The sequence below is a fragment of the Carcharhinus amblyrhynchos genome, chromosome 2 (assembly GCF_965287045.1).
Source record: "Carcharhinus amblyrhynchos chromosome 2, sCarAmb.v2.hapA, whole genome shotgun sequence".
Lineage (NCBI taxonomy): Eukaryota > Metazoa > Chordata > Chondrichthyes > Carcharhiniformes > Carcharhinidae > Carcharhinus > Carcharhinus amblyrhynchos.
Window position 1 is genome coordinate 67,174,050 of NC_137325.1, and position 12,286 is coordinate 67,186,335.

The 12,286-nt window shown below is 42.3% G+C and overlaps 1 non-coding gene across 1 annotated transcript; it reads left to right on the forward strand.

Annotated features, from left to right (window-relative positions):
• The first annotated feature begins 2,633 nt into the window (after positions 1–2,633).
• On the forward strand, positions 2,634–2,789 carry LOC145362132 (U1 spliceosomal RNA). Its single transcript, XR_013889946.1, has one exon. It is a non-coding gene; the product is annotated as a U1 spliceosomal RNA (small nuclear RNA).
• Positions 2,790–12,286: the final 9,497 nt, after the last annotated feature.

The following is a 12,286-nucleotide window of genomic DNA, read 5'->3' on the forward strand; positions in this document are numbered from 1 at the left end:
CAGTCCTGTTAGTAGACAGTGCACAAAACTGCAAGCCTTAAATAATCTCAATACAAAGAATGCACCCACAATTCATTGAGGTTTAACATATAATAGGAATAAATGGAGTGACCCATGATATTGCTGCAACACTTGGAAACTGCTCCTATCTGTCAATGCTTATTTAAACAAGTGTTTCAAGTAAGTTATGGAATAAAACCTACTTTTCTGGGTGATCATCTCATCCAAAAAGGATACCCTTTCTTGCTGGACCTACCATATATTAAGTTGATCTTTTTTAACGCTCTAGCTATGACTGTAACACTACATTCCAACATTCTCCTTTCCTTCTTCCCTATTTACTCTGAAGGGTATGATTTATCTGTATAGCATGCAAGAAACAATACTTTTCACTTTATCCCAATACATATGACAATAATAAATCAAATCAAAGGATTTGCTTTAGCTTCATGCACCAATCCATAACATCAGTGACATTTCCTCCCAGGGACTCCCTTGTAGTCCATGCAGGGGCCTCCACTTTCTTCTGGCGTAGTTGGAACTACTCAGTGCTGCGCTGTGACTCTTGAGGGTGGGACTAGATTAAAATGTCATTCTGACATTGTGTGGAGCTGAAAATATAGCATTGCTAAATTTACACTGTTGTGAAGCAGATATCAGTATGAAGCCACAGTATAATGATAGCACCAATGGACTGGTTCCACCAGTGTGAAGTGTAAAGTATCAAGTATTTTAATCAACCAATCATAGTAGGAACTGATCTCAGAATAGATGAGAACATATTTTAATTTCTGAACTCCTGTCCCAAAGATTCCCCCCCATTAGAGTATCATAACAAACATCTTGATATTGTAGACGTTATCCAGATCCAATATTGTTACATATATGTTGCCATCATAAATTGCTTAATTCAGGTTCTTATGTAATCTATTTCTGCAAAGATGCAAGCCGGATGTAAGGCTGACTTCCCTCTAAGGTAGCATCTTCCTTCCCTGTATCTACTTTCCTCTCTGGCTACAGACACACCTGATAGCTGGACTTGAATGTCAGATATGGGTCAAAGAAATCTCCTCTGTCGCATACCATGTAGTTTAGGAAGGCAGGTAGCCTAGATTAAATCCTGACTGACAACACAATGGTCAATAATTTCCAAGCTCCGAAGCATCATACTCAGAATGTACCCCAAAAGTGAGCTGGGAGACCCCCCTGCCTGATTTAAATCACAAACTTCTGATGGTTTGGACTGTCATACAGTAATGGTTACCCAAAAGAAATTAGAAGAATTAAACCCACTTCTAACTTTTGAATAACTACAGTATTGAGCCATCCTGATCTTCCATGGACACCCAACCAGACTCGATTACCCTGGGCCCCCTCCTGACTTCCTGGGAAGAACAATTCCCCAGTTCATTCCCCAGGTTGACTTGCCTTTTTGGAATTTAAACAAAAGGTTCATGGATAACTGTTGCCTAGTGGTGAGGCAGTGGCATGGTGGCATTGTCAGTGGACTAGTAATCAAGAGACTCTGGGGACTTGGGTTCAAATCCCACTGTGGCAGATGGTGAAATTTGAATTCAATAAAAGTCTAATGATGACCATGAAATGATTGTTAATTGTTGTAAAAGCCCATCTTTTTCACTAATGTCATTTTGAGAAGGAAATCTGTTATCCCCACCTGGTCTGGCCTACATGTGACTCCAGGCTCAATGGGCAATATATGTTGGTCCAACCAGTGATGCTCACATCATACAAGTAAATATAAAAAGGTACATATTCCATGGCAACACCATTACCAAAGTCCACATGCCAACCAATCAGCATCATTTTATCGTGCAGTATAAATTATTCCCTGTGAAATTTCCCATTCTTTTGTCTGTCCTAATGAGTGCAAGATGAAAACTGTCTCTTTTTTTCAGCAGTATTAGTATTTTTCTAAGCTACTCCAGGAATACCTGTTTGGTTTGTTACTCTGACAGCTGCAGCTTTGTTTTGTTTCATATTTAAATAGCTAGGGATTTAAATATATTCAGATCAAGTTACATTAGGCACTTTACCAACCTTAACCTTCAGGAGCTTTTACACTTCCTCCATCAATGTGTGTTTCTCCCATGCTGCAGGTTAAGGCCCTTAGAACAGGCAAAATGAAGTCAGTTTGAACTCAGCACCAGCTTCAAGTGGCCCTGCTGAGTTTGTGTTTGCCGATTCTGGACTGTGAGATTCATGCCCTGGCTCTTTCCTGGCAAAAATCGGAGCAGTCAGAAATGGGGTGGAACTTCTGCATCCAGGCCCCATCTACAATTATAAAAGGACTCCAGACTCAGCTCTAATCCACAAAAATCCAGCTTTCCCATTCCATCTCTATAGTGTCACACAACACATTATTGAAGAAATTGAATTGAATAAGTGACAGTGAACAATTTTCATCTCTTTTAAGGGAAGCGTAATCACTGAGGATGATTGAATTAAGTCAGTATAGAGCAAGGGGAATGTAATGCACAATAATCTCTGCATGTTTCCATTTAAGTAGACAGCATGCAAACTTTGTGCCGCCTGCTTAACATGTTTGTGGCATGACATGCACAGTTGACAGGCTACATGCTGAGCAAAGGGCTCGATGTAGCATGATGCACTGTTAGCTTATCTGGGAGGGGTGAAGCCATGGTCAAGCTGGTGGTTCGCCCAGGACGTGGCTAGCCCATTGCAGTGCTGACACCCGCGGTGTCCCCAAATGCGGGATACTCAGCTGCAAAATTTGAGGTAGTGGGGGACTGCGTTCACACTCTCCCCTGCTTTAATCATCAAAAATAGATGTACTGTTAGCCTGCACCTCTTAAAGAGAAGCTGCAGTCATAATCCAGGAACTACTTTAACACTCACGGAAAGGCATTGGTAAAATGTGCAGGACAGCAAAAGGTCAAAGACAGTGTTTACAGTTTTCCTATTACAGCACTGAAGCCCTTTGTGATGGAGATCTTAAGGAAAGCCGTATGTTTCCATATGGGGTCAAAATACACCCCAAACAGGGAATGGGAGCAGGTAACAATATTGTCAATTCCTAGTGTCCAGATGCTGTCTACTTAAATGAAAACATGCAGAGATTATTGTGCATTCCCCTTGCCCTATACTGAGCTTAATTCAATCATCCCCAGTGATTAGAACAGTGTAAATGTGAGGTCTCTATTTTGGTAGGAATAGCAGCAAAATGGACTATTATTTAAATGGTAAAAAAATACAGCACGCTGCTGCGCAGAGGGAGCTGGATGTCCTTGTGTAGGAATTTCAAGGAGTTGGTTTACAGGTGCAGCAGGTAATTAAGAAGGCAAATGGAATTTTGCCCTTCATTGCTAGAGGGATGGAGTTTAAAACCAGTGAGGTTATGTTGCAGCTGTATAAAGTGCTGGTGAGGCCGCACCTGGAGTACTATGTACGGTTTTGGTCTCCTTACTTGAGAAAGGATATACTGGCACTGGAGGGGGTGTAGAGGAGATTCACTAGGGTGATTCCTGAGTTGAGAGGGTTGGCTTATGAGGAGGTACTGAATAGACTGGAGCTATACTCATTGGAATTCAGAAGAATGAGGGGTGATCTTATAGAAACATATAAGATTATGAAGGGAATTGATAAGATAGAAGCAGGGAAGTTGTTTCCACTGGCAGGTGAAACTAGAACTAGAGGGCATAGCCTCAAAATAAGGGGAAGCTGATTTAGGACTGAGTTGAGGAGGAACTTCTTCACCCAAAGGGTTGTGAATCTGTGGAATTTTCATTGAAGATTTTTAAGGCAAGGATAGATACATTTTTGAACAGTAAAGGAATTAAGGGTTATGGTGAGTTGGTGGGTAAGTGGAGGTGAGTTCAGAAAAAGATCAGCCATGATCTTATTGAATGGCGGAGCAGGCTTGAGGGGCCAGGTAGCCTTCTCCTGCTCCTAATTCTTGTGTTCTTATTGTACTTTCCTAAAAAGAGGCGGAAATGGTTCACTGTCACTTATTTAATTCAATTTCTTCAATGATGTATTGTGTGACACCATAGAGATGGAATGAAAAAGCTGGATTTTTGTGGATTAGAGCCGTGTCTGGAGACCTTTCATAAGTGTGGATGATACCTGGATGTAGAAGTCCCATCCCTTTTCTGACTGCTCCAATTTTTGCCAGGAAGGGAGCAAGGCATGAATCTCACAGTCCAGAATCGGCAAATGCAAACTCAGTAGGGCCGCTTGGCAGTATCTTAGAATTCCTATAATGCAGAAGGAGGCCATTCGACCCATCGAACCTGCACCAACCGCAATCCCACACAGGCCCTGTCTCCGTAATCCCAAGTATTTGCTCTGCTAATACTTCTGACTCTCAGGGACATCTTACCATTGCCAATCAACCTAATCCACTCATCTTTGGAGTGTAGGAGGAAATCGAAGCACAGAGAGGAAACCTACGCAGACATGGGGAGCAAGAGCAACTGTGATACAGGAATCCCATCTTCGGGAGCCAGAGTCAGATTACTTGCTCAGAGATGACATGTTTGGATCAAAGTGGTACCAGATATCTTCTTTCTTCTTCCTCCTGAGGTGTCCATTGAAGTCCTGGTGCAAAGATTGTTCCCTTAAGTTCGCAAAGTTATGGATGACACAGTAGATCACCATAATCTTGGGAAGTGTGTTCTGGCTAGTAGAGGAAGGCTTCCCACTTGTGTTCCAGACAGCAGAATGGTGGTTTCTGTATACCAGTAGTCTGCTCCATGACAGTTCTCATCACTCTCTGGCTCTCATTATAGGCAAACAGTGCAAATGTGGTCATGTGGACCCCTGCACCTCTGCCTCTCCCCCCCCCCCAGCATCGCCACCCCCCCCAATCTGAGACAGAGAGCGATCTGACCCACCTCCCCATCCCGATCTGAGTCAGAGAGCCATCTGATCCACCTCCCCATTTTGATCTGAGTCAGGGAGCCATCTGACCCACCGCCCCCCGATCTGAGTCAGCGAGCCATCTGACCCACCTCCCTCATCATCATCATCACCCCACTCCCCACCGCCCCCCGGCCAATGATCTGAAGCAGAGAGCCAGACTTACCTCCTTGGAAGTTGGAGCGCCTTTGAATCAGACCTTTGTGGACCATGTCTGTTTCATTGCTGAATCTGGATGGATGAATGCAGTGGTAAAGGGTGAAGTGCTGGTAAGCCTATTAAGTCAATTTAAATGCGCGCAAATACATTTAAATTGACGTCTTGCCCGTTTCAGGCGCGGTCCCAACAGTGGCCATTTTTGGCCCTTGTTGAAGGGGAACCAGCGTAGAGGCGTGTACAAATTGCACTACTTGCCTCATGCCTGATTTTACCAAGTTTTCATGCCAGAAAACGGGCGCAAGTTGATCGTAAAATCAGGCCCATTCGGTCGGATGCTAAGGTAAAGGTAGTTTCCAGGAGTGTCTTAAAGGAGGAAAATGAGTGCTGGAAGCTGGAGAGACGTAGGAAGCATATTCCAGAGTATGGGATTGAGGCAACTGAAGGCATGGCCACCAATGTGGAGAAATTATAACAGGGAATGCACAAAAGGCTTGTATTAGAAGAGTGTGAACATCTCAGAGGGCTGTAGTTTTGGATATATTACAGAGATAAGGAGGGGCAAGGCCATGGAGGGTTTTGAAAACAAGGTTGAGAATTTAAAAATCAATATATCACTTGGTTGGGAGCCAATGTAGATCACCGAACATACGAGTGATAGGGGAACAGGACTTGGTGAGGAATTAGGACATGCAGAGCAGTTTTGGAAAGTCACCAGAAGTGCATTGAAATAATCAAGTTTTGTGATAATGAAGGCATGGATGAAGGTTTCAGCGGCAGATGAACTGAGACAGAGAAAATTTGAGCAATGTTACAGAAGTGGGAAAAGGCAGGTATGACTTGTGGCATGAATACAAGCTCAGAATTTTATCATGGGATCAAGTATTCAAACTTAATGGCTTAATCTCAGATTGTTGCCAGGGAGAGGAATGAAATCAGTAGTTAGAGAAACAAGTTTGGAGCACAGACTGAAAACAGCAGCTTCTATCTTCCCAATAGTTAATTGGAGGAAATTTCTGCCTATAGGCCCTCCCCGCCAGCCTGCCAGAATGGATGCAACCAAAGGTCACATTGTAGAAGAGAGAGTGTGGTGGCTGGCTGCTTTCTCTCATTTTTAATCTATTTTTTAAAAGAAGCAGCTAAGAGGGGAACTTTCTTGAAACACCCTCCTGGTTACTAATATTACAGCCAGGTGCTCCTCTGAAGCTAAATGGCCTCCAGTTTTGAGATCTCACCCACCGTCCTTAAATGGACAGGAAAATTGTCTCCATATCAAGCCCCAAAGAAAATTCCGAAGAGGAAGTGTTTACCCAGGGAATGGATTTGGGGCCTTGAAACAGTCCTGGCTCCTGTTTCCTGTTCCCAAGGAGAAAAAAAAATAAACCCTGTCAGTTTAACTTACTCAAAACCCATTTACTTGCATCGAATTAAAATAAGGCCCAATTTGTTGCCCTAATGTAAAGACATTGGTGAAAGAGGATCAAGATGTTAAAAATTAGCACAGCCATTAAAACATTGCCGATTTCCCCGAACAGCTGACTAAGCTGGTATCTTTCACATCACTAGCTTGAAAAAATTGCCAGCACAGTGGTCAGCATTGCTGCCTAACAATGCCAGGGACACAGGTTCAATTCCGGCTTGGGTGACTGTCTGTGCAGAGTCTGCATGTTCTCCCCATGTCTGTGTACGTTTCCTCTGGGTGCTTCGGTTTCCTGCCACAGTCCGAAAGGTGTGCTGGTTAGGTGCATTGGTCATGCTAAATTCTCCCTCAGTGTACCAAAACAAGAGTGGCGACTAGGGGATTTTCATAGTAACTTCATCACCCTGTTAATGTAAGCATACTTGTAACATTAATAAATACACTTAAAAACTTATGGGCTGCATTTTGCAGTCAGTGGGAAAGTACTAACACTCACAGTTCATTACATATACAGCTATTCGGAGACACATCTTTCAGAATGGGTCCTCTGCAAGCCACTGAACTAACACTCCTCGTTATTTTTGTGCCTCTCTCGTACAGTGACCACAATAGGTTATCCCTCAGTGATGTAGGCATTCACTCAATTTATTTTAAAAAGGCAATTATCCCCCCTGATTTCGCCAACTTTGCTAAGGTCAGCGCTGGAAGTCACCAGCAGACACTTACTGACGTTTATACTGTGATCAAAGTTTCAGGGCTAGATTCTGATGATATTTCTGAAGATAGTCAGAGATAGGGAGAATCATAACTTTCCAGTCCTGACCAAATTTATTGCTTTTAAACCCATACGTTTTCCAGATGGGATCTGTGGAGATAAATAAAAGGTTGAATGTTAAGCAGTGTTTCAATGAATCAACATAAAATATATGTGGTGACTTGTTAAGCTTCATGATTTAGAACATTTTCAATCTTTTGCACCATGTTAACATTCAGTCCTTCCTGTATGAACAAAGTGTCCAGTACACTGAGTATTTTGAAGTATGACTACTGCATTGCTAAAATACCTTAGCTAGGCTCTGCATGAAGCTCTCTGCTGTTTACTGATCCTTTGAACTTACGAGATATTTTGGTACAGCAGCCTGTAGCCAAGGGCATAATGTCAAATTAGATTTTAGTTTTAGAAATATTCTTATATTATCAATGTGTTACAACAAACATATGCCCATTGGAAAGGCTTCATTATATTGGCGCATGCCTTTGGAATAATAGTGAGACTATCAGTATTCGCCATTATTATGGAGTAATTCGGACCCCAACTTCCAAGTCATGTAGTTACTTGCAGAAATCCAGGTCAATATGCACAAGTTGACCAATGCTTTTTGCCTACAGTGTAACAGAGATTACATTTCGGAGTTAATTTTTCAGGGTGTTGTGCATCAGGGCATTGTAGTCACGTGAAATTTCAACAAATGTGAGCCCTTTCTTTATATGGTCAGGAAATTTATCGTAAAGTTCCAGAAGCTAGCTGAACCACTCACTCGCAAGCAGAAATACCCCACCCACTGAATAGAAATGTGGTCATCAACACTCATAAATTGAGCAGAATGACAGCCATTAATTTTCGGCTGAACATATTAAGGAGTACAATCATCCTTCCCTGGACCTTTCCACTCACCAGCAATTTGGCCAAAGCCATTCATTTAGCGGCGGTTTAGTCAAACCTTCCCTGTACACTGAGGACAAATGTGATCTTTGACCCTGTTCCCACTGAGCATAAAGATGACAGCCTTTGTCAAAATAGCACTCAACTTTCCTCCCATGACTCCTCACTTGTCTGGATGGTGCACCAACGCTACTGGATGCAAACCTCAGCTTTCCGTTCATCCTCCAGTACAAATAAATCTGCTAAAGCTTATATCTGCTGTTTTAGCTTTGAACAAATGTAAGCCTATCCATGTGCCCAGTGAGTAGTAAGTTGGCCCCGCTTCATTTTCCACCCACTTAGATTCAACTCCCACTTCTTCCAGGGCACAACCTACACCCTGATCAAAGGTCTTACAGTCTGTAGCCCCCTACAAATACATATAAAAACTTTTCCTTTCCAAAGACAGATAGAACTGTGCCCTGATCAAATGCAGGTCTTGCTCTCACTGGGAAGGAAATTGGTCCAATCTTCCCCATTCAGCATTACTTTCTCTCAACCATTTATGTCCCCACCTTCTTCTCTTCCCCCTCCCCATTCACCTTCTCTAGTTCCTTTTCCTCTCTCCTCATCTCCCTCTTTCCTTCGTCCTCCCCACTTCTCCTGCCCTGTTCTTGCACATCTATCACTTTGCCCTTTCAGTTTCTCATCCAAACCTCTCTGCTCATTCAAAACTCTCTGCTTTTTGTCCTGTTTCTTTCTCTTCCCACACTCTTCCCAACTCTGCTTGTGTCTTCTTTACCTTCTACTCCCCTCATTGATGTCACCTCTGTTGCTTCCATCACAGTATCTGTACTTTACGTTTGGTTTGATCCGATTACTGGATTTCGTTCAGCTCTTTTCAATATCACAGGAGATTAATTAAAATTCCATGAAAAGAAAAATTGTACCAGAGAACTAGAGGATGGAAAATGCAACTTTCCTCTGGGGAGAAAAAGGCAGAAATGAGATGGGAAACTATTGAAGGTTACTTTGGTTGCTGCTAAACTACAAAGGGTTAATTTTCCTCATGTTTCAACAACCTCACTCCAAGATCGGAAACCGCACACCCTAGGTACAAGCCAGCTAAAATGCACTTGAAATCTGAACCCATCTGCGTTTCTGGTTTCAGGTCAGTTCAGTGGGCCTAGCACAGGCCTACTCTTTGACTGGGAGTGAGAAGGCAATCACCACTCTTAGGCTATGGGGTAATGAGGAACAATGACTAATTGTTACAAAGCCTTTATGTTAATGTCCAAAAGCATGAACCAGAAGGTTTCCCAGCCTGAGAATTCACTGGAATGTATATCTCATAAGCTTCACCATCACCACCTCCTTTCCATAAATGAGAGTTTTTCCCTGATTAAAATAAAAATTGATTTAATTGAGTTATTAATATGGAATTAAATTCCAAAACCTTGGAGAAACAAGAATGAATGCAGGCCAATCAGCAGTAATGTGTAAAAGGCAGCCCATATGCTTGGACAACTTTCTAGCAAAAAAAAGCAAAGATAAAAGAGATGCAGGAGATGTGGATTATGTGAATTTTTATGAGACACAATGCAGGAAAGTTATGCCAAAGACAATGGCACTTTAAGGGGGAAGTGAATAGTTGAAGGTGGAAAATAAAGAATAGGATGAAGGTTTTTTGAAGAAATATATTTGTGGGTTGTGACCATTGTTGCCAAGGTCAGTACCTATTGCTTATCCCTTGAGAAGTTAATGGTGACCCATCTTCTTGAACTGCTACACTCCATGTGGTGCAGGTACACCCATAGTACTGCTAAGAAGGGACTTCTAGGATTTTGATCCAGGAATACTGACGAAATGGTGATATAGTTCCCAAGTCAGGATGACTGTGACTCAAAAGGGATGTTTCCAACCATCTGCTGCTAGGTGATAGAGATTATAGATTTGGAAGGTGCTGTCAAATAAATCTTGGCAATCTTGTAGATGTTAGTGTGTATCATTTGAGGCAGAAGAACGTTTAAGGTAGTGAATTGGGTGCAAATCAAGTTGGTTGTTTTGTCCTGGTTGATGTCAAGCTTCTTGAAAGTTATTGAAGCTATACTCATCCAGGAAGTGGAGGTTATGCATCATACTTCTGACATGCAGGTTGTAAATATTGGCAAGCTTTGGGGAGTACACAGCTGAGTTGATCTCTGCAGGATTCCTAACCTTTGATTGCTCTTGTAGCCACAATATTTATATGGCCAGTCTAGTTCAGTTTCTGGTCAATGATAACCTGCAGGATGTTAATGGTGGGAGATTCAGCAATGGTAATGCAACTGATTCCAAAAAGAGACAGTTAAGTTCTTTTTCGTTGGAGATTTTCATTGCTTCGAAATTGTATGTCATGTGAATATTACTTGTCACTTATCAACCCAAGTCTGGATATTGTCCAGGTCTTGCTACATATGGTCATGAACCATTTCATTACAAAATGAGTTATGAATGATACTGAACATTGTATTATCAATAAAGTGGACAACCCTAATCTAACCCTAAAATGAAGGAGAGGTCAGTAACGAAGCAGCTGAAGATAATTTGACATAGGACACTACCTTGAGGAATTTATGCAGCGATGACCTGAGGCTGAGATGAATGACCTATAATCACAATCATCATTCAATGTGAGTGTTTTCCTCACTAATTCCTACTTTCTTCAGTTTTCTGGGACTACTTGATGCTGCACTTGATCAAATGCTATCTTGATGTTAACAGCAGTCACTCTTGCCTCACCTCTTGAGTCCAGCTGTGTGTCCATGTTTGAACCCAAGTTGTGTCTGGAGTTGTGAGGACTTGGCAGGATGGAAATACAGCATCGGTGACCAAGTTTTTTTTGCTGTGTAAATGTCATTATAACACAGTTGGTGGAACCTCCCATCACTTTGCTGATCAGAGGGTGGACTGATGGGGTGATAATTGGTTGGGTTTGATTGTCCTGCTGTTTATAAACAGAACATACCTGGGCAATTTTCCACAGTGTTGGATAGATGCAGTGTTGTAGCCATTCTGCAATACTTGGTTAATCATACAGCTGGTTGGAGCACAATTCTTCACTCCTAATGTCAGTAGGACCACAGCCTGTTGTATCCTGTACTTTCTTGATATCACATAAAGTGAATTAAATTGGTTGAAGACTGGCATCTGAAGTCTGGGAGAGGCTGAGATGAATCATGTTCTTGACACTTCTGTCTTTAGATGGTTGCAAATGCTTCAATCTTTTGCACTGATGTACTAATCTTCTCCATCGAGGATGGGAACTTTTATGGTGCTTCCTCCATCAGTTTGTTGTTTAATCATCCACCATCATTCACAATTGGATGCGACAGGATTGCAGAGCTTAAATCTGATCTGTTGCTTAGCTCTATCTACTACATGCTGCTTTTGTTGTTTGACATACATGTGGTGTGGCTTGACCAGGTTGGCATCTTTTTTTTTAGGTAATCCTGGAGCTGCTCCTGACAAGTTCTCCAAAACTTCTCATTGAGTCAGGGTTGATTCCCTGGCTTCATGGCAATGATAGAATGAGGGTAAATGCATATCACAAAGTTGTAGATTGTGATGGAATACAATTCTACTGATGACAGTGGCCTACGCGCCTCAAGGATGTCCAAATTTGAGATGCTATATCTGTTCTGCAACTATATAATTCAGCACAAACATTGGACAGCACACCATAATGGAGCAGGTACTCAGTGTGAAAGTTGTGACTTGGTCTCTACAAGTGCTGAGACATGGTCATTTCAATAAACACTGCCTTGGTCAAATACAATTACAACAGGTGAATTAGGGAGGACAAGATCATGTATATTCCCCCCCTCCAACCTCCCCTCCCCCGATCTCTCACTACCTGTTGTAGGTCCAGTCTGGCAGATATGTCCTTAAGCACCTGACCACTTGTTCAGGAGTAGTGCCATGGAGCCATTGTTGGTGTAGAATCCTTCACCCAGAATGCATTGCAACCCTCAATGTTTCTTTCACATGATATTCAACATGGAGGTGCAATGACTCAGCAGTTGAGTGATTTGAACACATGTTTTTGGAGCATTAGTCCAACTCTCTGCTTTATTGGTCCTGTAACACTACCACTATGTTGTTGTTCCCTCGACTGGAAGGATGTGGTG